The sequence below is a fragment of the Rhipicephalus microplus genome, chromosome 1 (assembly GCF_043290135.1).
Source record: "Rhipicephalus microplus isolate Deutch F79 chromosome 1, USDA_Rmic, whole genome shotgun sequence".
In the NCBI taxonomy this organism is placed as follows: Eukaryota; Metazoa; Arthropoda; class Arachnida; order Ixodida; family Ixodidae; genus Rhipicephalus; species Rhipicephalus microplus.
This window is the reverse complement of record NC_134700.1, coordinates 101,330,407-101,355,847: the sequence shown is the minus strand read 5'-3', so window position 1 is coordinate 101,355,847 and position 25,441 is coordinate 101,330,407. Positions and strand designations below refer to the sequence as shown.

General features: G+C 44.6%; 1 protein-coding gene across 1 annotated transcript in view; it reads left to right on the top strand.

Moving 5' to 3' along the window:
* The first annotated feature begins 4,257 nt into the window (after positions 1 to 4,257).
* Positions 4,258 to 25,441, top strand: part of LOC142796244 (uncharacterized) — an 88,593-nt gene continuing 67,409 nt past the window's right edge. The window contains exon 1 of the mRNA XM_075886440.1: positions 4,258 to 4,353. The gene's annotated coding sequence lies outside the window, so the exon portion shown is untranslated. The remainder of the gene's footprint in view (positions 4,354 to 25,441) is intronic.

The following is a 25,441-nucleotide window of genomic DNA, read 5'->3' as shown; positions in this document are numbered from 1 at the left end:
GACAAAAGTGCCAACAGTAGACTGTTTGCGAGCGCTGGGCTTTCATCGTTTCTGTTAAATTTATTCTCCCCTATTTTGCTGATCAATGGTTCAAAAAGAATCACAAAAGAAAGCACTGCATCGTGCTTCTCGACTCAATGGGTTTCACATAATCCCAAAAGGCGCTGCCTTCTAGACTTCGGGCAGCTCAAACTCATCATTTTTCGCAAAACATGTGAATGGCTAGAAGATTTACGGAAAAAGACGGACGTTGCTTTTAGAGTTCCAAAACAGTTTCTGATATCGGTAATGGAGCGTGCCGTACATAGAACTAGAATAAAGGATGGACTGGCGCAGTGAGTATAGAGCGCGGCTGGATATTTCTCACGAACAGCAGCTTGAACACCATTCGTTTTACTAGCCATCGAGCTTGCACCATCGTAAGCTTGACCATGAAGATTCTCCATGTTGATACCCATGCCTAGGAGGAACATTGTGACAGTGAGGGCCAGGCCACTTTAGTCGTGAATTGGCACAAAGTTTGAGAACACTTATATTTTGTTGACATCTTTATTAAGGTACCCTGCACAGACAGTAAGCTGCCTAATAGCAGCAGCATTCGTCGTTTCATCAGCGAGTACGGAAAAGCAGCTTGCAGCGTTCACTTTTACGACAAGCGTTTCCTTGATGATTGCCGCCGAGATTTTTATAATTTGGTATCGCACATCTAGACCTAAATACAAAGCTTTATTAGGGCAACTTTCCAAATGTTTTTTGTAGGTCTAAGTCATAACAATCCGCACACATGCAAAGCATCCCTCTGGAGTAGCCTGTTTTTGCAGATGACGCTGTGCTAAGAACCATGGAGCCCATTGTCTCTATGTCCACGGAGAGCCATACCTTGCCTCTTACAAGTAAGAACTGTCTTAACAATAGGCTCCAACTTCCTTCAGTTTTCTCGGATTTGATTTTGCCTGTCATATTCCATTCCTGTTAATAAATGACTCTTGTCGCACATCTTAAGAAGGTTTGAAAAAAATTATAGGCTACCAGTTTCGAGTTCCTGAGATAAATAGTGGTTTATGGTGTATGCAAAACTTCCAGGGCATGCTTTTATTCTTTAAATGGCTTGGAGAATTAAACCCACAGACTGCCAGCAATGCTCGGCGTAAATCATGCTTCTAAATTGTGGTAGATCATTTTATTGGGATTGCTTGCATGATACGAACAACCAAGCTTATTCCAGGGCTTGTGCAGCAACCAGTGATAAGTCTGGAAAGTTTGATGCATAGTGCATAAAAGACAGCACGATCCCGCGATGATCTGTTTATCGACGGCTGACGGTCTGCGAGCCGCTCTCAGTGCATATTGTGTGTCGTTTCTAGTTCGGCTTTGCACTTGTCAGGCAAAGGTTCACCCAAATAAAAAGTTTCATCTTAAACTCGTCGATTGCTTCCTTCTTCAATTTCATGACCACGTGACAGTACCTAAGCCGCGGCAAACCATTTTCATTTCGACTTTGGCTTGACAGGGGTCTGGCGATATTACTGATTTTAGGAAAAAAGAATTTTTACAAGAACATCTATAAGCACTCACATATAATCGAAGAGGCTCACGTGTTCTTAGGAATGGTAGATACAGTACAATAAAAGTATTTACAAATACATAATATTGTCACCTTCATTGGCTTTGGAGTCACGACTCAGATGCTTAGGTGCAGATGAAAAAACTCAGGATAGTTCTTTCTCCGACACGACGGCACAACATAAGCGCCAAATCGCTTCGAGTAACGAACGGCTAAGATTTGGTGGCCTGTCAATACAAAGCTCACACTATAACTTGTTGAAGCGATACTACACCTTGCTGTAAAAGCAATCACACTGATTAGCAGTACCATAGCCTGCACCTAAATCACCTTCGTGTTCTCTCATTTTCTTTTACGAAAAAAAGGAACTATCAACATAGGCCTAGTCATTCTCGTGCCATTGTTGAAAAAATTTTGCCCTAAAGGTATTGACGACGCCCCTTTTAAATTAGGGGAGGGTTCTCAAATAATCAAGAGAAACAATATGTTTAAGGTGACAGCGTAGGTCACTCGCACACGTGCAGTTTCTTCCGTGGGAAGACTATCTTGCCTCGGTTCTCAGCTGAGACTTTTGCATTCGAACCTTCTATCGTGGCCTAGCGACAAAATCTTTCCTCACCATGCCACTGTACAGAACAACGAACCTACCTCAACAGAAACATTCAGAGATTAACACACTCTTACACTTCTCTTCGCGGTTCTAAAAGCAAGTATTTTCGTGCCCAAGCCGGTGCTCCAGCACGCGCTAATCAGAATCACGATGGGTTTGGAAAATGGCATTCCGTGACAGAAACTGTTTCACAAACTGCATGACTGAAAAAAAAACCTGCAGAAAAAAAATACATTTTATACATCATCCTAGATGGTTTTTAGTGACGGTGGTGTATTCAGTGACGGTGGTGTACTTGAGAAGGCGATGTAATATATATATATATATATATATATATATATATATATATATATATATATATATATATATATATATATATATATATATATATATATATATATATATATATATATATAAAAGATTCATTGAGCAAACCTTTTGTGTGAAGGGGGGGGGGGTACCTTAGTACAGGAACCCTCTGGCCCGGACGACCCGCCGAACTCTCGCGGCGAGTTGATGGTGGTCGACCAGGTTTATTAGAGCACAAAAGAAATTTCACACGCGGCGAGGGAGCAGAGAGGGGGCTGGAATCCAATAGGTTCTTTCTTCCGAACGACGACACTGCTCGGTATAGTGCATGAAAGCGCCAAAAATTCCGGGGGGGGGGAGGGGTCTGAAACTTCATACCCCCTCCTGGCTAAGCCCCTGCTGTGTAATTAGGTGTTACTATCGCTGCAGACTACGCCACAGAATTCCACGGTTGAACTATTTCTTACAAAAAGCTCGACTCGGCACATCCCCGCTATGTCAGTTTCCCAATGAAAATGATACAATAAAGTATCTCGAGATAGTTCGCCCTAATTTCATCATTTCGTGGCACTATGTTTGGTTATAGCCACAGAGATGTCTACTTTGTGGTGTTTGATTATACACATGAAAAAAAAAGAATATCGGGCTATTGCACATTGACTTTTTTACGTCATTAATTACAACCAGCTATTTTCAACTGCTTGCTCTATGTAATTTTCATTTATTATCTATGTTTTCTCTTGAACGAAAGTTTCAGTTTTCCTTTTAGGTTTCGTAATCATTGAACTCAAAGGGCATGCCACCCAGTTCTTGGATAATCTCTCTTTTTGAATGAGCGCCATCAGAGAGAATATATCATCATCAGCAGCACCAGTATCAGTATTTTTAACCTAACAACAGCCAGTTAAGAAAATGGTCTGATTTATGTAATACATACTCAGACGATTTTTCTATTTTTTTAAATAGCCAATGGTGTCTTTATATTCGAGCATCAGCAACATGAAATTCCTAATCACCAAACTTACGTATATGGCAGGACAGGAGCTGCCAACAATAGCAAATTCAGGGTATGCAATAGTGCTTGATGAAGAGTGCCCTAATCGTAGTCATAACAAAAATTTTGATGGAATGAAATGAAAAACGTTATTTCAAAAAACAATTTTCGTTGAAGGTGAAGCCCTCAGTCTAGAGCTCTTGTTTCCTTTGTGAGCTCTGTTGATCAGCTTGAGCTGTTCTTCAGTCTTCGAGCAGAGCAGAGCGGCCTCCCACTGATCCGGTGTTGGTGTGGTGTTTCTTGCACATGTCTACAAACGATGACTGCTACAACGCTACCGTTTAAATTTATATTACGGCCATGAGAGTTTATGTAAAGCGACTTCTTACAATTATAGTTGGCAGAGCTTAACATAAAACTTCCAGAACGTAGGCGGACTACATAAATACATGAGGAAATAATTGAAACTTTATTACAATAATAGTGCACCTAATAGTTTCCGTCGCTCTTTGCTATACTGCATCCCCGATTCCTGTGTGACCATACCATCTCCTCCCATCCTACCGTCGTTCTTCAAAGCGGGTCTGACGCGTCTGTGATCAAATGGTCAGCGTCAAACTTAACGGGCAGCGTCGAGGCGAGCGTGGTTACGGTACGAACTTATCGACCCAACGAACGGGCGCGTTGAGGGAGACGAGAGAAGGAGGCGACAGAGGCGCGCCCACCGGAACGTGGACCGCAGTTCCAGGATTCCGGCTAGTCTCACTCATGTGCGCACCACTCACGGACACGGACGTCAGTTTCTGCCTGCTACGGCCCGCACGAACGTCAAGTCAGTCACAGCGCCTCGCCTTGCCAGCACAATCCAGTGGTCAGGTAAGCTTTACTAGCACGCATGCAAATGACTTTCGGAAGATCCCCTCATTTACCGTGGCAGGCGTTTGAAGAATTCGGTCGTCGATGTTTTTGCTTTCGACAGCTTTGGCACGTCGGGCGCATCCACGTACATTGCGAGGTGAACGCACGCTGCTTCGATCGGTCGCGTCTGTCGAAGCTGTCGCGATTGCTCAAGCTACGTTGCTGTATAGCACCACAAATTGCTGTTCGCTCGTGCTTCTAAGACTTGCTCACTCAAACGATCTTGAATAAAAATATTTCATTGCGCTCGTGTTCCAGATTATTCCTTGTGGTTATTGCCTGTTGGAAGTTGCATATTGTCTGGCTTCATATTAGTGAAAAAATGTGCATTTACCCCTTTGCGAAGCGCTTATTAGGTTTTTCCTCGCTAATTGTAATTTTCTTGGAAATTAAAGCGCTTGGACTATAGTAACTATGACTCAGAACTTTCCGAGAAGTTGTTACTAGATTTCATAAACAAACTTATTCATGGAATAAAAATTTGTGCGCCCGAAAACCGTGGTGAAATGGCACTCCCGAAACACGTTCGGCGAGATTCCATGTGGCCTATAGAAGGCCTGAACTGACGCAGAAAGCGCGCAACGTTTGTTGTAACATGTTTAAAGCTTCACAGCACTAGGGCGGGCAAGATCACGAGACAACGGGGTAGATTGAAGACGGGTATAGCTTTCGCATTTGCGCTACGTAAACTCCTAGGTATTATTTTTCGTATTTCAACGCTTTTATAAATAGCTGCGCAGTCCCTGAGTAAAGGCATTTCCAACACTTACAAAATCATGCACAGTGCTAATTAAGCGTACGTATCGTTTTCAATATGCCATAGAAACATTTGAATGCGGAGTATACTTTAGGGGCTCAAGCTGACCTATGTTGTCGTATGCTGTAACCATCACCTGGTGTAACGCTGGCAAAATCACTAACATATAGCATAGCCAGCTCTCGTACATTTAGCGTGCGCTGCCAATGATATTTCTTTTTCCGTCTATTCTTCGAGCACATTGAGCATGACATTAACGCAACCCTCGTTCATCGTGTTGTTCGAGCTCTTTGATGACGGTGGCAAGATCACATAAGCCAACTGTGGCATATTGAGCGCACGCTCGCGCCAGAGAAAAGTTTTCTTCCGCTTCTTCTTCGAGCACCTTGATAATAATATTAAGTGCGGAGCACTTAAAGGGCCCGGACCGTGTCATGTCGTCACTTAGTGTAACGCAGGTAAAACCAGATATAAAAAACTGCAAAAACACGAAGCCAGTGAGGAAAAAAAAGAGAGAAAGGAAGGAGGAAAATAGGAGGAGGTATAGAAGTGAAAACAATAAAAAAAGGAAAAAGAGGTTGAAAAAAAACTAAAGCGAGAGGACGACAAACAGAAGGCTTGGCACCACTACTGAGAGGCTGCCTTCGTTTTTTACACAATCTTCTGCGCCCCTGTTTTTATTAGCTTGTCCAACATATGATGGATAGAAATCTTTTTAGTGAATCATATACAGACGCTCAGCTGAAAGGTCGACTGGAAGAGAAACTTCTGGCATACTGTTTTACACTAATTGAGAGCAAAATAAGAGCGAAGGCAAGGGCAGGTGCGTTAGTGAAAAAATAGACAAGGAGAGTAAGTAGAATAATAAATCCACCTATATGGGCCAAGCGAATAGTTCGACGGTGTCTTGATCTCCTTTCGTTTGTATGACTATTTAGGTCGGTATTCTAGAATAGTCTGTTCAAAAGTAGCCTGTCTTCAACTCAGGTTAACATGACTGCCAGGGAGTTTTGTGGCCAGGACAGCAAGACTACAAACCTATTGGAAGCTTTCTCATTGCCTCATTGCTCGCAAAATGTACTTGTCTCGTCCCGTTGCTGAACGCAAAAGCCTTGAAAAGCGACAACAATCCACCTTAGACAAAATACTGTACTGTTTTCTCTGGCCGATAAAGTCCACAAGGCGAAGACGGATGGGGCAGAGAGAAGTCTAAAAAGGAAAATATGGGCCCTGTTGGTGAATATGTGTGTACTGGAGACATGATTTTTTTTCAGCTGCTTCTTTTTTAATCACACATCAATGCTGCTGCGTCTCTACATGGGAGTGGGATGGACTCTTGGACACGCCGCCCTCTTCATGGGCAGTTGGAGTAGTTGCTTCATTGTGCTTAATAAGGCGACAGCCTTAGAAGTTTTTTCAGGTGTGAACATTGACGGACGGCGCCAACAATGAGTGATGCAAAATATCATCACATGACAGAATCGTGATATGGCGTCAAAGGTCGTCAAAACTTCTGACATTATCATAACATCACCTTCGACGTCGCGTATCCTCGCTTGCTATATGTCAGACGGAGGCAGCGCAAAGCTACTTTAAGTGCAGAGAGCTTTCATGGAGGAGGCAATCAGCACTGGCTAGAAGAAAAAGAAGATTTTTTGTGCTTTCCCTCGGAGTAAGTATGAGCCAATAATAAAGGCAATAACTATCATCATCATCGACATCATCGCCTACAAGGCCTTTTGAGCGAATGCATGTGGGAACCACTGAGTTATTTTGGCCGTTTGTACCACGGGGACGTGGCAGTTAATACCATAGGATACTTTCTGCTTACTCGGCGAGTTGTTGTGGTAACTCTTCATTATACAGGACTGGTTGTTCGTATGTTCCTCGGCGTAAAGCACAAATCAAACGATGAAGAGCCTAAAACGAAAGAAACTCGAGATAGTTCGTAGGGTTCCATGGTAAAAGATGGTGAGGCGTGCAGAAACTGGCACCGTAGCGCACGCACCACAGGCGCTGTTTATGTTGCCTAGTTTTCTTATCTTGATGGTAGTGCATGCACAAAGTTATTCAATCATACCAGCAGCGAAACTGCGATCAAAAACCTGGACACTCAATTAACCCCATTTAGAGAGAGTTTGCAGATGGTCGCGCCATCTGGCAGTGGCTACGCGAAACAAAAGGATGTAAATATTAGATGGTCGGATGATTAACAAGAGGCGCGAAAATATGCACATTCCCGACTTGTGGGCCAATGTTGTGTCCGGATTTCGATACATGAAGCCAATGACGTTTTGCATTCACGTTTTAGTTTCTGTCATAATTAGGATCCCCTTCGTAATCGGTGGCACACAACGTCGCAGGAAGTGAAAACGAAGCATGCGAACTGATGTAGGCGGCGCACCATATAGGAATCAGGCGAAAGGCAGATATCTGCGTGGCTTTCCCTGCTGCCTGGTGGTACAGCTTTATATTGCAGATGCTCATTTCTGTAGAAAGTCAGTGACACCCACATGCCCGTCTAGTGGTTGAGGCATCACTATGTTTGCCTGTTTTCGTACATCGTACATCGACAGCACATAAAGTATTTTTGACAGCTGGAAATAAGAGTCGCGTGGTTGTACGTATTTATTTTTTTTGTGGTCGTTTGAGTTTGTGGCTGAGCCAGGCCCTACAGAGGAATGACAGCTCTCACTAAAGCTGAGGCGAAGATTGTCTCTGGAAGAAAGGTATGTTACTGGTCTGCAAGCGAAGCAACACGGTCAGTATGGGCACCAGCAAAGTACACCTTCCAGTTGCTGTGCGTGTTTTCACATAGTAATAGTAATCGCCGCAACTGGGTAACTTGCACAATAGAAATACTTTCTTTGATGAGCCCATGCAGAATTTATACACAAGCTCCTAACGCCTCTGCCTGGGAACATGTATAAAGATTGTACTTTCACCGTAGCTGTGGCATTGCACGTACGCGTCCGCTTCAGCTACGCGAGGTGCGGGGTTCGGTCCCCAGTGCCGGCCGGCCACCCACCAGTTGCTAAACAGGGTACAGGCGGGCCTCAAGGGGCTGTGACGCGTCACCCCAGTGGTGAAACTTACTCTGCCTGGACGTCTCCCAACCCATTGCGCGGGACCCGGTAGATTGTACTTTCGCTCGTACTAGTGAACATTGGGAGGCTATATCGTAAACAACGAAGGTATGGGGCTGCATCACTGCATGCCCTGAAATCGCCAAGGTTACTCCTTTGAAAAACTGAAATTAATGAAAAATCACTGTCACGCCCTACTTACGCTGCAACATGGGTGCTGAAGCAACGACAACGTTTGACGATTACGCATGGGAACATGCTTGTCCTAACAAGTAAGTTTAGACCCTAGTTAGTTTGCATAGTGATGACAGAACGAAGAAACTCTTTATATTTAAAGCCTAGTGACCTCATTTCAATTGAGGTATAAAAACAGTACATTGGTTAAAGAGGCCTTAGGCAACCTCATTTATTGGATTTTTATGTTATCTAATATCCCCCGAAACCATGACAACGCGGTAAAGTAATTAAAACAGAGTGGGACACCTCAAATCTCAGTGTTACTGTCGACGGAATCGTCACTGGATATTGCTACTTGCATATTGTAGTTTAATTATTCACGTCAGATCTATCGTTGTATACATTTGCTCCCATCAATTGTTTCAGTTATTCAATTGTCATTTTATTCCCGTGCTGCATTTCCAGCTCCTTCAAATGCCACAATAACCATGCTTCCACGCAGTCGCAAGTTATCTGTGCTGTACAAGAAAATGTACAACACCTAAAAGGGTGCCTTTTTCATGTGGTTGATTTGGATCAAGACTGCCGAGGTGAGGGGAATTGGAAAAGGTGCTGCAACAGTGCGCTCACGTGCTGCAACATATGCCGATGTCGCGAAGCCGAACGACTGTTGCTTTTGCTGCTTCAAATCTTCGAAACAGCAGCTCAAAAGGGACTATTCTGAGTATTCTTTCTATTCTTCATGTGCAACTAAAATCTGGTGCAGTCGAAAATGCCGCCCAAAAAGATGCAAAATGTCACGCATTTCCTTATTTGATAAGAGTGCGCAGAAGTGGTGAATGCGCCCCGGATCCAGCTAAACAAATGTGAACGTATTCAACATGTGCGGTAAATGATTTCCGACCATTCTTGTGATTTCGTCAAACCGCTGAATTCATAAGGTGAATGCAGCCTTAGTCTGTCCGTCTTTGCCACTCACAGGCACCTTTCATGCGCACTAGCGTGCTATGGGGGAGAGAAGTTGAGCAGACATTCAACAACGCTAAATAAAACCTAATAAGCAATGGGTTTACTTTTTGCTTACTTCCTATTTCAAATGTATATGAAGAAAATTATGGAGCGTAACTGCATTAGAAGCGGAGTTTAAAGTAAACGTGGAGCCAACCAACCACCTAAAAAGGGCAGCGCAAAAACTCGGGAAAAAGAAGGACAGTAGAGACAGAGCACTCTGTCTCTACTGTCTTTCTTTTTCCCGAGTTTTTGCGCTGCCCTTTGAATGTGAGCGCTATGATTCAACTAGCCCAAACCAAATTACTTCTCAACCAACCACCACAAACCATTTTTTGTTGCCAGATGAAGTCGTAATGTAGCCGATTACACGTGACATAGCAACCATCGGCAGGCCTGATGTATCCTGTTATTTTCAAACTCAAAGCGATCGCAGTTAGTAAATACCGATAGCTTACCTTTTCCATGATTGAATGGCAAAAATGTGTTGTAATGAAATATTAGCAATGTTTACGTGGGCGTTTTCGCAACCTAAAGATGGTAATGATTGTACTTGAAACATACGAATGAAGATTGAAATAAATAGAATTAGTTATTTTTACTTTCAGGTGCCCTTACCTAGTTTCTAGCAATATTTTTCTGTGTATTATTGATTCCCCCTCCGAAGATACAAACTCTTGGATGTTTGCTGCTCGAAGCAGTAGCACAAACGTTTCGCTTTGACATTCAAAGCACATTGGCGCTCATCGTAATGAATGTATTAAAAAGTTTGCGCACTGGTACAGTCATGTTCCTGTCACACGCACACGCACACGCATACACACACACACAAACACACTCACACACACAGGGTCACTGTGTGTGCATGCCCTGACGTCACTGTAAAGCAACCTTCAATGACTGGCTAGGATAATTCAGGCACTGAAGTGTAAACCGAATCTGATAACCAAATACAAGAAAAATGGCACGGTCACGAGAAGATATGAATGAGGAATGTACAGGCAATAAAAATGAATTTAAACCGGTGGAAACCATTGCATTTTGCAACAGTACATATCACTTTCAATCAAGTTTTCTAGCTTCAAAGTTCATATTTAGTTATTTATAAATAAATATGAACATTTTAGTGAAATATTACCCAAGTAAGCCAATTTGTCTTCTTTGGAACAATTACATCACATGTAAACTTAGTTTCATGCTTAGTTATGCCTCTTTTATATTGCGTATTACAACCCTAAAACACTTTGAAACATTCGCAGATACCATAGTCATCATCACCCTGACTACGCCATCTGCAGAGCAAGGATCTCAGTGATATTTCACCCGTCAACGCGTTCCTATGCTTGGGCCACCCACATTATCATCGCGAACTTGTGCGAACTTCACTTCATGGGCCCACTTAACTTCCTCCATCTTCCTGGCGCACTTACTTTTTCTTAGAGTTCAAACTGTTGCTCGTGATGACCAATGGTCATCTTGCCGTGTCTCTGCAGGCCCCATGGAGGCCCCATTTCTTCTTTATTTTGACTAAAGTGCCTTTACTGGTTTTTTGTTTCTCTCGGGCCCACTTTGTTCTTTTCTTGTTTGCTCATTGAAGTCAACAAAAAGCAATAATATTTCGATAAAAAATAATTAATGCAGGGAGATATGATTTTTGAAATGTATTACGTACGTGCTTAGAAAATGTTTTTGAAGCCCTGTGCAGAGATCATTTGAGGATAAAAGGTAATAGAAAATGCCATAAACTGATATCTGTTGGTGGCATTGCCCTAATGCGTAACCCATGGAGTGAATAGCGAAGTATGTTATAATTGTGAGCCTAGAAATGTGCTGCAAACTGAGGCCGTACCGTCTCGGAAGAGAGGAACAGCTTGGGTCGAGTAGCGAGTCTTTGCAAGTAGTAAATGAAAACGTTTACCTAGACAACATAATTAAAACAACTACAGAAATAATAACGGGATGCGGTGCATTTGCCATGTATTCAGTGATCATAAGTGTGTGTTACCACTATCCATCAAAAGGAAAGTGTATATTAGGCTATTAGCAGCATCTTATGGGTGCTTACCTATAAGAGCAAAAACATCGAGGAGCAACGCAAAAGTTTCAGCTTAAATAAGTATGTACCATGTGATGAGTCACAGAAGTAAAAATAATAGGTGTAATATCAAGTGATTCGCAAAAATCCTTTATCGCAAATGACATGTTGCCCCCCCCCCTCACGCGTAAATAAAATCATGCCATTCCACGAAGTGTACGATGGTGAGCGGGAGAAGCAGTGGGATTGGTCGGTGTTAACGTATGTTACCCTTTACATTGACCCCTCACCCATGTAAATGAGTGCCAAGTGGTGTGCAGATATATACACCGTTTATTTTTATATGTGATAATCGTTACGTATGTCCTGTTGTGAATTCCATTTTCGTCTATATTACATGTTCGTGGTATCGCATGTAGAAGGAAGTTGGCAAAGACGAGATGTAGGCTTGTTTCCTTGATGGTTGTTAGCTGTTTCTGGTCATTCCAAATGCAGCGTAGAGCATGTCGAGACGTCATTTACTGCAAATTCCAATCGTTGTTTTGGGATCACCATCGTCTTGACCATCATCGTCATGACGTCCTTGCATGTGCTGTGCCGTGATGGCAGAAAGAGAACGTGTGGTCTCGAACGTGCTTGTTCTTCATCGTCATCTGCATCATCGTCCGTGGTGGCTACGGCGCACAACGTCGACGCTAACGCTAAAAAACAAGCCTCGACCATACAGAGCCTCGTCTCTAAGAATGTTAACGCAGTCTGCACTAAATAGCGTAGGGCTGGGTCAAAGCATAGCTGGTTGGCACGTTTCAGACTTTCTTCTTAACCGTCTTCAAAGACTGCTTCGGCGGTGATTGAGCGCATGACAGTTAAGCTATAGGCTGCAAATATACACGCCAGATGCAGCAGCATTTTTCCTCATGTCACTAGTTTTATACAGGACAAGATTTCCTAGTGCCAGAAAAACGGCAAGTGAAGATGCCAGGCGAGCTTTAGACTAATCCCGAGGAAGATTGCAAGCTGAAAAATGTGCGCTCTGGTGGTGTGTGCATGGTGGGAGGCTCTGTAGCGTTTCTTTGTTTTTTTTTGTTTAAGAAAGACGCAAATTATGGTCAATGTGTGTATATTAAGTCATTCACTTACTCTCATTGCGCTGGCTGTTTGTAGCCTTCAGCTGTGTGTGTGTTCTCTGTGAAGGGATCCATATATAGTGCGACGTATACCGTTCGCGTCAGCCGGCGGCAGGCGAAGTTGCCGATGCCAGGCTCGTCACGTCGCCTTTATGCGAAACCACCATTACTTAGTTGATGACTTTCAATCACATATGCGCGCGCGTAACCACATACAGCGGCTCGTTGTACACGGATACGTACCATACGTATCTAGAGGAAAAGGATTGGCGACGTACAACACGGGATAGTCGCGTTAATCTATCTATCTATCTATCTATCTATCTATCTCATAACCCAACACTTCATTATACTCCCGAGGCCATTCCATTAACTTGATATATATACAAATAGACATGACGTGGCATGACTGCATGAATGACTAACATAAATGACAGCTGATCTATTGCGTACATCAAAGCATTCATTTTGTTAACATGATTTGCACCAGACTGTACATGCTCGCATCGAAAACATGTGATTGTGAGCATGTTATGAGATGAATGCCCCGATTCGTCTCTATCAAGTAGAATAGTACTAATACTATTATAATCAGTGTTACGCCTAAAAAACCACGATATGAATAATTTATGCGCCGTAGAGGAGGGCTCCGAAAAATTCGACCATCTAGTGTTCTTCAAGGAGCACCGACGTCACATAATACACGGGCTTCTTCTAATTCACGTCCACCGAAATGAGACTGCCGTGGCCTGGAAAACGCCCCACCACGGTGGTCTAAGGTACTCGACCACTGACCCGCAGGTCGCGGGATCAAATCCCTACTGCAGCAACTGCAATTTTCATGGAGGCGAAAATGCTGTAGGTGTGTGTGCTCAGATTTTGGTGAACGTTAAAGAAATCTAGGTGGTCAAAATTTCCGGAGCTCTCCACTACGGCGTCTCTCATAATCATATATGGTGGTTTTGGGACGTTAGACCCCACATATCAATCAATCAGTGGCCTGGAAAGCCAGTGACCTTTGCGTCAGCAGCCGAACACCTTAGCCACTATTTCACCTTGGTGGACTTGTCGCAATTGAAGCGAAACGCTGAACATTTGCACTGCATGCAGCTACCTTCTGTTCACTGAATAATTCGTATTGATTTCCAGAGATCGCGGGACCTACGGTATCTTTCTTTAACACCAAAGTGTTTTATGCCGGTTCTGCGCGTACACCAAGACTTCGTTGACGTATTCTCATCACGGAAGTGATGCAAAAATATGCACACTACCAGAAGACAAAAAAAAATTCAGTCATAGCTAGTAGATACCGGTATACCTCTTCCTCGGTGACGCCAAATCTCATGCATGCTATTCACTGCGCCACGCTCACATACAGGGTACGCTTTAAAAACACACCTTTCATATTACTACTGTCTTCTTGCAGCGTTTTCGGTAAAGTGTTGCAATGCATCATGACCGTGACATCCACGATTTGTATCTTTAACGCATCGTTTCTACGCACCACTCCTATTGGGCGCGTTTCCAACAGGATAAATTTCGTCAACGCCTCAACAGACCGCCAGAAGGCAACCTTATCGAAAGCGTTGGTGTAGTTGATAGCATCTAACCATACCAAAAATAGCTCTGCAAAGCCCTGCTTCTCTGGATGTAGCTCTGCGATCCCTACTTGTTGTCGCCCCGCGAAAAATCGTGGCCGGCCAATATACAAAACACAAGGCGCGTTGCGTTTTCCTCTAACCGGGCGGTGGCATTCAGTAGCTCTAACATGATTGATTTGATTGATTGATATGTGGGGTTTAACGTCCCAAAACCACTATATGATTATGAGAGACGCCGTAGTGGAGGGCTCCGGAAATTTAGACCACCTGGGGTTCTTTAACGTGCACCCAAATCTGAGCACACGGGCCTACAACATTTCCGCCTCCATCGGAAATGCAGCCGCCGCAGCCGGGATTCGAACCCGCGCCCTGCGGGTCAGCAGCCGAGTACCTTAGCCACAAGACCACCGCGGCGGGGCAGTAGCTCTAACATGCCGCGAGTAGGCGACCTTAACGAAAGTTTGGCGCACAACCAGACGCGCTCGTCTGGCTGTCACGCTGCTAGCCTTCGTTCCATTTTCCCCGTTAACTATATACTACAGCTACTACAGGCATCCATAATCACAAAAGCATGCTTAATCATTAGTACATCGTTAAAGCCGCGTTCACACTGAGCATTCCGGCCGCCGAAAGTTCTCCAAATCCGGTTCGGCGGCGGCGAGATCCGCCGAAAGGGCCCTCTCCGCGCCGATCGCTCTCGGACCGATTTTTGCGGCGTCTGCCGCCGAATCGGTCACCGCGGACCAATAGGAGCGCTAGTCAAGAAATTTTGAAAAATGGCGGCCAAGCCCTACTCACTTGTTATGCCGCAGTGCACGTAACTGAATGTTCAAACCAACGGGAGTTTAACCTACTCTGTGCCTACTTCGCGTCCGTATTTCGTGGAAGAGGTTACCGAGCTTGCTGTTGGCGTGACCGAGCTTGTTGCGGTGTTGCAGAGCAAAACGAACCCGCCAACGCCGCTGGCGTCGCTGGCTTTTTTTGCTCTTCGTGCATTACAAGACAGCCACTGGCCAGCAAAGTGGGCAGTATACTGACTTTTCTTGCTTCCTGCGTACGAGAATGATCGAAGTATACGCCACCGGATAGCGTAGTGACATTTGCGAGCCACGACAACAACCAGGTAACAGCGCATTCATCCCGCGTTCGCCCCATAGTGGATGGCATATTCGGCGGCGCGGGGCGCGTCCAGTGCGAACGACGCTGCATTTCGGCGGCAGGGGAATTTCGGTCGCTGTAGAAAGCGGATGTTTCAGTGTGAACTAGGCATAATCGCGGACGTGAGCCGTCGGTTTCGAGATATATCACTAAGCGTCACCGTGAATGCATTTCTGTTGAACGGGGCTTTAGCTGTCAAAACACTATCACACATTGTATAAGATATGAATGATATGATATTTCATATGAATCTACAGTAAACATTACACTACTTGTGTAAAGAGAAGTTCTAATTTTATGTTGTACTGATTCCTATGACTGTGGGATACACCATATACTTTCTTTCGCATACTGTCGCAAGGCCATGTGCAAGTAGGAAATGGAGGCAGACTCGTCTCTTCTATTCTAACAGGTCACAATAACGAGGCACCAGATATGAAACACAAATAAATGGCGTTCATCTTCACTTCATTTGCGGCCCGAGTGCTGCACGCAAGGGTCACCACTAATCCAGTCACCTTCCGCCGGCTGACTTTACCCACAACGCGAGTTCACGGGTGACCTGACGCACAGTGACGTGCAATCATGTCCTTGTTTGTGATTGGCGTGTCTCCAAAGACGAGAAGGTGAAAATAATAACCCAGTTTTGTCCCCCGAATAAGGACAACAGGGTGAGATCGCAGGAAGAGAGAAAGAAATGGCGAGTATTTACGATGTTGTTAACGAGGAACTAAGGGAAGGCCGTCGGGAGAGAAAAGTTGGACGGGTCAGAACGAGAGCAAAAGCAAATATATAGAACGGGGCGGGGCAACCCTTCGACGCCGTTTATAATATCATCGTTCCGCGTGCAGTAGGCAGATCGGCGTCCCCGTTGTACAGCCGCTACTAAGCGCGACGCACAAAACGCGCATGGAAGCTCGCACAAACTATAGAAGAAGGGCTCCGCAACGTGGTTCTGGCACGTCGTCAGAGCGCGAGGCCGAAGCGGCGATGTTGCGGAATTCAATCATGGAAATGGACTGGGCGGAGTTCGCGGGGCAACTTCACCTTGTTACCGCCTCCACTGCGCAGTAGCCACACAAAAAGGGTAACGGGGCCAACGTATAGGAGGAGAAAAAGGGTGCAGCCACTCGTTCGAATGCATGCGAAGTATCGAGAAACGGGATTAATAAGAGAGCTATAGGCGTGTATAACAACTGGCAGGAAGACGCAGCTTGGTGTTTACGGGCAGCATCTGGGTCATCGGCTCTGCCGTCGTTCTCAGTTCATTCGCAGTGGTGTGTAAGTGAGTTCACCTTTGCATATTTATGTAGGGGTACTGAGAAAGAGCATCGCCGTGTGACCTTATTTTAGCCCTGACACGGTCGTATACTAGCCGCACGTCTATTCTCAAAGCTTATCGGGATAACAAAGGTGAGAGGAGCCTAACTTTGGCTTGAATGTTATTACATCATTACAGGGCCATGGTTTAAAGAGTGAGTAGAGAATACATTTTCGATCAAAGCAGCGCGAAAAAACACAGTGCTGTTTAAAGAAGCCGTGAGGTTTTTATTGTGAATAGAGTATTTCATACGTGGTCAAAAAAATTGTGAGAAGTTACAAATTATACACCGGAGCTTTGTTTTTTGGTCGGCATCCAAAAATCAAATCAACGACATTGACAGAGACGTCAAGTCCAATACATTTGGCCGAACATATTAGGGGCGAAGCTCCTTATAGCGGCACCTGTTCGTCCCGCGTCCCGCCGTAGTATGTAACCAGTTTTACACTTTGACCTGCAAACATTTTGACCTCCAAGGTGGTGTCGGTGAAAGATTCCTTCTGTGCGTTGTTGAACAACAAAAATAGTGCTCAATGTACATGCCAATAGCTGATAATGGGGTATGAGAGACAGGAGCATTCGGCTTTTAGTCAACGCGCACGCTGCGATCCCCATTAGCAGCCACTGGCATGTACATTGAGCTCTATCTGCCAGGAAAAGGTTGCTACGTTATACTCGCTGGGCATAACCTCCTTGGTTTTAGAAAGGTTTAGTGAGCATTGGGCCGCAGTGCCATGAATACAGTGAACTAGTATATACCATGAACTCAAGGTGGTTGAAGGTGGGAAGTAGACCCGAAGCGCAAGCCGTAAAAAAGCGTGCGTGTGCCACCTCTCGTTTAGTCCTTGGAATGTCCACTGAATGGCGGTGCTTCTATATGGGGAATATATGATAAAAAGAGGCGAGATGGTGGTACTTGGAGTGTTGAATAGATGGACGAACGGACACACAGACAGATACATGAATGGACGCATGAACGGACGCAAGGGTGGATGCATGGACGAACGCAGGAACGGACGCACGCATGGACGGGCGGATGGACGCATGGATGGTCGCACAGACGGAAGGAAGCAAAAACGAATAGACGGACGCATGCTTCGCCCCACTCTCCATCATTGACTCCGTGGATATGCTGCCAATTTTTTTCAGAAATGCACTCACTTTTTTGTCCGCCTTGCAATTATACCTAAAAGCATCTCGTTGGTACAAACACTGAGGTGCATCCGCACACCTTCATTTACAGAGATAGATTATAACATGACTATTCGTGAGGGGAATGCGCCCGTTCACTAACATAGCATAATATTGAAACAGCGCCCTGCTTGTCAAACGCTGAGTTGCACGAATGATATGGAAATACCATGCGTAAAGCATCTTGCACGCGCATTTATTTATTCACAGCATTCAATACAGCAAACCAGTGCCACAGCCGCTAAGCTTCCACAGTGGTTGCCTAACCAAAGCTCTGACATGGAGCTGTTATACTGAACGCGCGGACCACAAACGTACCTAAAGATAATAGCAGTCGAGTTTATCATTCCTACAGAAAAAGGCAAGCTACAGCTATCTGAGCCATACAAACCATAATACCTAATAATTAAAGTTTCCGCACCTTTTTATAAAGTCAAATTTTTCCACCACTGGTAGCACCTAGCTGCAAAACACTGTTCAGCTCCGGCCTCTTATACTCATAGCGTGGGCTGCAGAAAAACGCAGACAACGCAAACATGCCCGGGTTATGAGAGTCTGTCCTACGTGCCTCTGGGCCACCATACTAGCGCCAGACATCTAACGTGCGACAGAAACCGCAGCATCCCGACAGACGTCCACTACACCTCCTTATTCGCTTGATCTAATAGCCAACGCAGCATGTATAACGACTGCTGCTCCCAACCCCCACCATTTTCATTTATTGACGAAATAGAGAGCTCCCCGCAACCTGCCTAGATCGTCTTCAACGTGAAAAGAGTTGAATTCAATGCCAAGTCCACAGCTAGTTTTCACTGCCTCTTTCTAGACATAAAGTCGGTTGCTTCATCTTCGGGCAGTGTACAGCAGCGTGGGGCTTTTTCTGGTTTTCTTAAAGGGAAGCTTTGCTTATTTGCCGACCCGTGCTTGGTGCCGCTGGCTCTAGGTCAGTTAGCCTCTTGGCGAGAGTATGGCACGTCCCGGTTGCGACCACTGGCAAGCTAGAATACGTACGACGTAACCCACATGAGAGGTAATATCGCGCATGTGATTGCACGTATTTCGCGGAAGTTAAAAAAGGCAAATTTTATCCTACAACTTTAAACTTTACGTTTGGTTTATAGATGTCCATTGGTATTTCCCAAACACACCGACATCTTAATAAAAAAGCGCATTATAGATTGGACGAACTCTTCCACTATTTCAATGATTCTATGAAACTCAAAAAAGACGCAGTCTTCACTCGTATGCACGCAATGTTTTTCTCAAAAGTATATGTCAATAATGATAATATCCGGAGTTTAGCGTCTCAAAATCACCATGTGATTTTAAGAAACGCCGTAGTGCAGGGCTTGACCATCTTGTTTTTTTATGAAGTGCACTGTCATTGCACAGTACGGGAGCCTCTACCATTTTGCCTCCATTGAAATGTAACCACCGCGGCTGCGATCGAACCCGCAACCTTTGAGTCAGCAGCTGAGCACCGTAGTTACTGTTCCACCGAAGTGGACGGCGTATATGTTCCAACTCAGTGATAATACGAATGGTGTAACAGAGCCGTACTTTTTGTTATCTTCGGTTGACCTCTAGCTAGAGCCAGACTGCTGAATTAGAAGGGAGTAATGGTATATGCGTGCTCTTTTTTGTAATAATATCGAGCCTCACTTTAAGAGTAGACACACGAGCACCACAGAACAAATCATTAAGTTTTTCTAGGACACTTCAAGAATCGTATCAAATATAGATTCTCTAAAAGAATAACTCTGTTCAAGTTAGTCTAGCATCACCGCTGATGCAGAAAAACCCACACCTCTCTTTTTTTGCGTCATTGGTATGATTTTACTAGATGTTGATTAACTCGCACGAAAACAGCAGTACCTGATTTGGCAAAAATCGTGCATTTACGAGATGCGAAGTGGCCATCAAGAAAAGAAGATTGTGCTCGCCACCATAGGGACGAACTGCGGACTTGCAGGCATGACAAAGGGAATGTTGTATTGATTCTGAAGCTTAGGATACCAATTGTGGAAAAGTATTCTTAGCGGGGACAAACCTTATATTACCGTTCGATTACCATATATAGGTATGCATTATAATTTCAAATCAAGGCTCCTAAAAAATATTGAGAAGAAATTTGTCTCATTGGCCGCATTCCATTTATTCCTCGAGATGGCTCAGTTCCCGTGACCTCACAAGTTTATACGTGGTCGTAAATATGGCAGTGTCACTTTCTTTGTGATTTCCTTGGAGAGCTTGATATATATAACGTGCCAAAGTGATTGAATGTGTAGGTTGATCAAGTGGTATTCAGCGCAATAGCACTCGTAAGCAATTAGCTCAATATAACTGCTTGTTGGACTTGTTAGTAGTTGTTTACACAAGAAAAAAGCCTCAAGAATCGAGAAACTGGAATAAACCTAAAAGCACAAATTCAGATACAACCCCACAGACGTGACCTACTGATAACTAGCGTTTAATATCGAAGAAGATGCTTTTCCCAGGTAAGTACGGATTTCGCGCAAAGCATACCCTAATTTAGCTGCCATACTCATCCTGTCAACAATGGATACCACTGTCAAAAAAATGACACTTTTTATCGGTCGAAGAAACAAAACGAGCACTGGTAGACTTTTCAGAGCCACGCATCCGCACGTGGTACGCTTCAGTCATTTTTCTTCCAAGCTGCGTCTTCATCTTTCCCAGCATGTATGGCATTCCAGCAAACATGGCATTTCAATAACACTGTTTTCACTGCTCGCTGGTCTTTAACTCAGTGGCAATGCTGGCACTACGGAGAGCAACTAAGTAAAAAAAACTAGCATGTTTCTGCAAACAATCTGTAATAGTTTTACGAGTTTATCCCAAGTATTAATTACATTGTGGTAGGAAGGGGGCACAGTATACTTTCTGCCCCTTCTCCCAACATACCATACACAAGCACTTGCGAAATCGGGAATTATTGACTGCAGACGGAAGGGTACAGCTCAGTGTCTGGCAAACTTCTGTCTGGTTGAGGCGAATGATTGGGGTCGAAAACACAGACAAAGACCGAAGTAAAATGATATTCAAATATAAGCTGTACCATGCCACAATGTCGTAGATATCCACGCTATGTTAGAAAATATGGGACTTGCTCGCTGGATTTCATGCCGACCGGTTGTACCCTCACAATCTCCGACGACAGTGCAGCTCTGGCCGACTGGGCTCGCCCTACGCCACCTCCTCACGCTGATCTCCGACGACAGCGCAGCTCTGGCCGACTGGGCTCCCCTTACACCATCTCCTGCTGCCGACATGAGCTCTCGCTGAGTGGTGCCCCGTCCTCGGACTCCTGCTACCGTGTCCACCTTTCATACCTCCTCTTTACTTCCGTATTGTGCTGGAAAAACTAGCCACCCTGTTTACGAGGTGTCTCCTGACGGGAAGAGTACCAGAGTCTTGGAAGAACGCTAACATCATCTTAATACATAAGAAAGGAGATGACAAGGACTTGAAGAATTACAGGCCGATTAGCTTGCTCTCTGTAGTATACAAGCTATTTACAAAGGTAATTGCTACCAGAGTAAAGAAAACATTAGAATTCAATCAACCAAAAGAACAAGCAGGATTTCGAACAGGCTACTACACAATCGACCACATTCATACTATCAATCAGGTAATAGAGAAATGCTCAGAATATAACCAACCACTATACATTCCCTTCACAGATTACAAGAAGGCGTTTGATTCAGTAGAAATATCAGCCGTCATGCAGACACTGCGGAATCAGGGCGTCGATGAAGTATATATAAACATCCTGGAAGAAATCTACAGGGGATCAACAGCTACCATAGCGCTTCACAAAGAAAGTAACAGAATACTAATCAAGAAGGGTGTAAAGCAGGGGGACACAATCTCCACAATGCTATTTACCGCGTGCTTACAGGAGGTTTTCAGAAGCCTAGAATGGGAACAGTTAGGAATAAGAGTTAATGGAGAGTACCTTAGTAACCTGCGTTTCGCCGATGACATTGCATTGCTGAGTAACTCAGGGGATGAATTTCAACTCATGATGACGGAGTTAGACAAGGAGAGCAGAAAAGTGGGTCTTAAAATGAATCTGCAGAAAACGAAAGTCATGTACAACAACCTCGGAAAAGAGCAGCGCTTCGAGATAGGTAATAGTGCACTTTAAGTTGTAAAAGACTATGTTTACTTAGGGCAGGTAATAACCGCGGAGCCGAACCACGAGATTGAAGTAACTAGAAGAATAAGAATGGGGTGGAGCACATTTGGCAAGCACTCTCAAATTATGACAGGTAGATTGCCACTATCCCTCAAGAGGAAGGTATACAACAGCTGTATCTTGCCCGTACTTAGCTATGAAGCAGAAACCTAGAGACTTACCATGAGGGTTCAGCTTAAATTGAGGAGGACGTAGCAAGCAATGGACAGAAAAATGGTAGGTGTAACCTTAAGAGACAAGAAGAGAGCAGAGTGGATTAGGGAACAAATGGGGGTTAAGGATATCTAGCTGAAATCAAGAAGAAATCGACATGAGCCGGGCATGTAGCGCGTAGACAGGATAACCACTGCTCGTTAAGGATACCTAACTGGATTCCCAGTGAAGGCAAGCGGTTTAGGGAGAGACAGAAGGTTAGGTGGGCAGATGAGATTAAGAAGTTTGCGGGTATAAGTTGGCAGCAGCAAGCACAGGACCGGGTTAACTGGCGGAACAAGGTTAACTGGCGGAACAAGGTTAACTGGCCTTTGTCCTGCAGTTGGCGTAGTAGGCTGATGATGATGATGATGATGATGATGATGATGATGATGACTTCCGTCACTCGATGTTCCTGCGCCTCGCTCTCTCCTTCCTCTCTCTATATATACCTTTTAATCGCATCCTTTTAATCCTTCCTTATCTTCATTCCTTGTGAGCTACTGTTGAGGTGTCGCACTCTGATGCAGACAGTTACGGGGCTCACTTTTCTCTTCTTTTCCCTTTACGAATCACATCAGAAATTTCATATGAAGCTTCTATCTGAAATCTCATTTTATTCACTTATGTTCACTAGCCTGCCAACCAAAATGTGGAAACGTAATCTGGCTTTACGCACCCTACTTTAGCTATGTAATGCATTCTATATTTTAATTATATATGGCCTTCGTGTTACTTTAAGTCTGAACTTCACCACAAAGCTTATTGTTCGAACAGTCACTGCATTTAGAATCCTTCCCTAATTTTTTTATTTGGCCATTTCTCCTAAAGTGTATGCAATGCAATTCATGTCCTCTTCTGAAGCGAGTCTCCCCTTTCCCGCTGTCAAGAGGTCCTCGCCAATAGGGCCCTTGCATATTCAGCCAACAAACCTTGGTCTATAGCAAAACGGTGATAACATGACATCACGACAGCGATGTGGACACACTGCGGGATGCGCTGCCACGTGGACCTTCACTACGGCAATATGGCAAGCTTTCGTTACAAGAAAAATGGTCATAAAGGAATGTAAAAGCACGCCCAACCCTAACGCCCTACTTAGAGGTTTGAACGCTAAGTCATTATTAACACAACATGAAAATCAGCTCAACCAGTCCACACACCACCTCAGTATCAGTGCTAGTACTCAAAGTATCCTCAACTCAGATACTGAGACGTTGTGAGCGGCACTGCAGTCTGACAGCCGAAGGCGTGGGCAGAGTTCCCCATTTATGAAAAAATAAGGGGGGGGGGGGCACAGCTTTATCGCAATGTCACCTCCCTCACAGGTCCAAAAGACAGCGTGGTTCACAACTTAGGAAAACGTAAAATGAACTAATAACGTACTCTCTGGCCTTCCGGGAGTAAAGATTAGAGGTCCGGGATATTAAGCCACCAATATTGTAAAAACCCCTCATTGTCATAACCCGTACTCTTCAAGAAATGATTCAGAGTGCTTATCTGCGCAAGCGACAAGGGGGGACACAAGAGGAGGCATGCAGCGCTGAACTTCCAACCGTCGTGCCATGTCCTCTCTTCTTGCCCTTATTGTAGTTTGCGCTGATACGCGCTCCTAATAGTGTTGCAGTAACGCACCCAACCCTACTGTTCAAAAACATTAATGAAGAAGATCCGACTTAATAACGATATAAGGCAAGCGTCTGCCCAAGAGCCTACCCTTTCGCCAATAAAGGATTCATATCGTCTACATAGGTCCAAGAACAGAAACCACGCAAGAGTTTGTCTGCAGCCTATTTTCTAGACGTAAAAGACGCATATGTTAATGTGCTACACGAGACCATTCTCGATTACCTTGGGAAGGTTGGCCTGGGTGGTCGAGTTTTTCTATGAATTTAGCTACTCGACAGCAAGATCCTTCATTTTATCAACCGACGACGACCCAATTATACGACGCCGTACTTGTCAAAGTGTTCCTCAAATTGGAGTACTAAGTGCCACTTCATTTATCCTGGCACTGGTTAAATTTACTGAATAGCTGCCATGTACGATCGCAATATCGATATGTTGTCAGACGACAAATGTGTCTGGGCATCAGCCGTTACAGACCTGCAGACACGAGTGAGGCTTCAAAAAGCTGCAACTATGACAGCGAGCTACCTCGGCAAGCAAGGCCTGAAAATGTGCAATAGTGGCGTTAACATGTAAGCTAATACACGCACATGCCATTTCTACTGAAAGGCGGACCATCTCTTATGCCAGAACACACAAATTTCTGGGTGTAGTCATAGACAGAGACCTCCGTCGGAGTGCGCATATGTACTGCAATAAACAGCTCCTCACACTGCAGCCATCTATCTCCCAGTTGTTTAGGTTCATGTGTGGAAAATGTGGGGCATGTCTGTAGGCGGAATGCTGGAACTGTACAAGTCACTGTTCTCGGCTTTTTGCAACATAGTGAGTCTATTTCGACTAATACTTGTGAGACAAATATTCTCACTCTTCAGGCTGTGGAAGCTCAGACTCTCAGAGTTTGCTTTAGCTTGCCAAAACACGCACAGGCTGATGCGACTATTTCTATGGCATTGCATCAACCTATGCGAATGCTCATTGCAGTTGAAACCTTTACAGTTCATATCAGGCATTTTTCTCGTGTTCGTTGCCGTCACCTTGCAACACGACCTTCATAAAGACCATGGTCGTCGCACGGTGCAGCCATTTTACATAATTCAGCGCACCTTCCGTCAGGATTCAGCCCCGCGTCTAACCCAGCGATACCCCCGTGGTGCTTCATTCGACCTGATGTGCACTTCAAAGTACCGAAATTGCAAAAAGACTTGAGCTCTCATCGCCAGTGCTGAAGCAGCTATCTTTTATTCTTCTGCACGATAAGTACGCTGATCATTTGCATATCTATACCGACGTATCTCCAGTGTTCATCCGGAGCAGTGGTATTTCCAGCGAAGGCTATCGCAGTCAGTTTCAACACAGACCACCCCACGACATCTCGATGGCTGCAGAACTTGCTGCTATTCTTACTGTACCTCGGGTAAGCAACCGCGAACAACCTCGACGACGGTTAGTCTTTAGTGATTCGAAGGCCTCCCTGGCATGCTGTCAGCCGTGCAGCATGGACCATGTGAGCAGTTTAATTTTTATTTTTATTTTTTATTG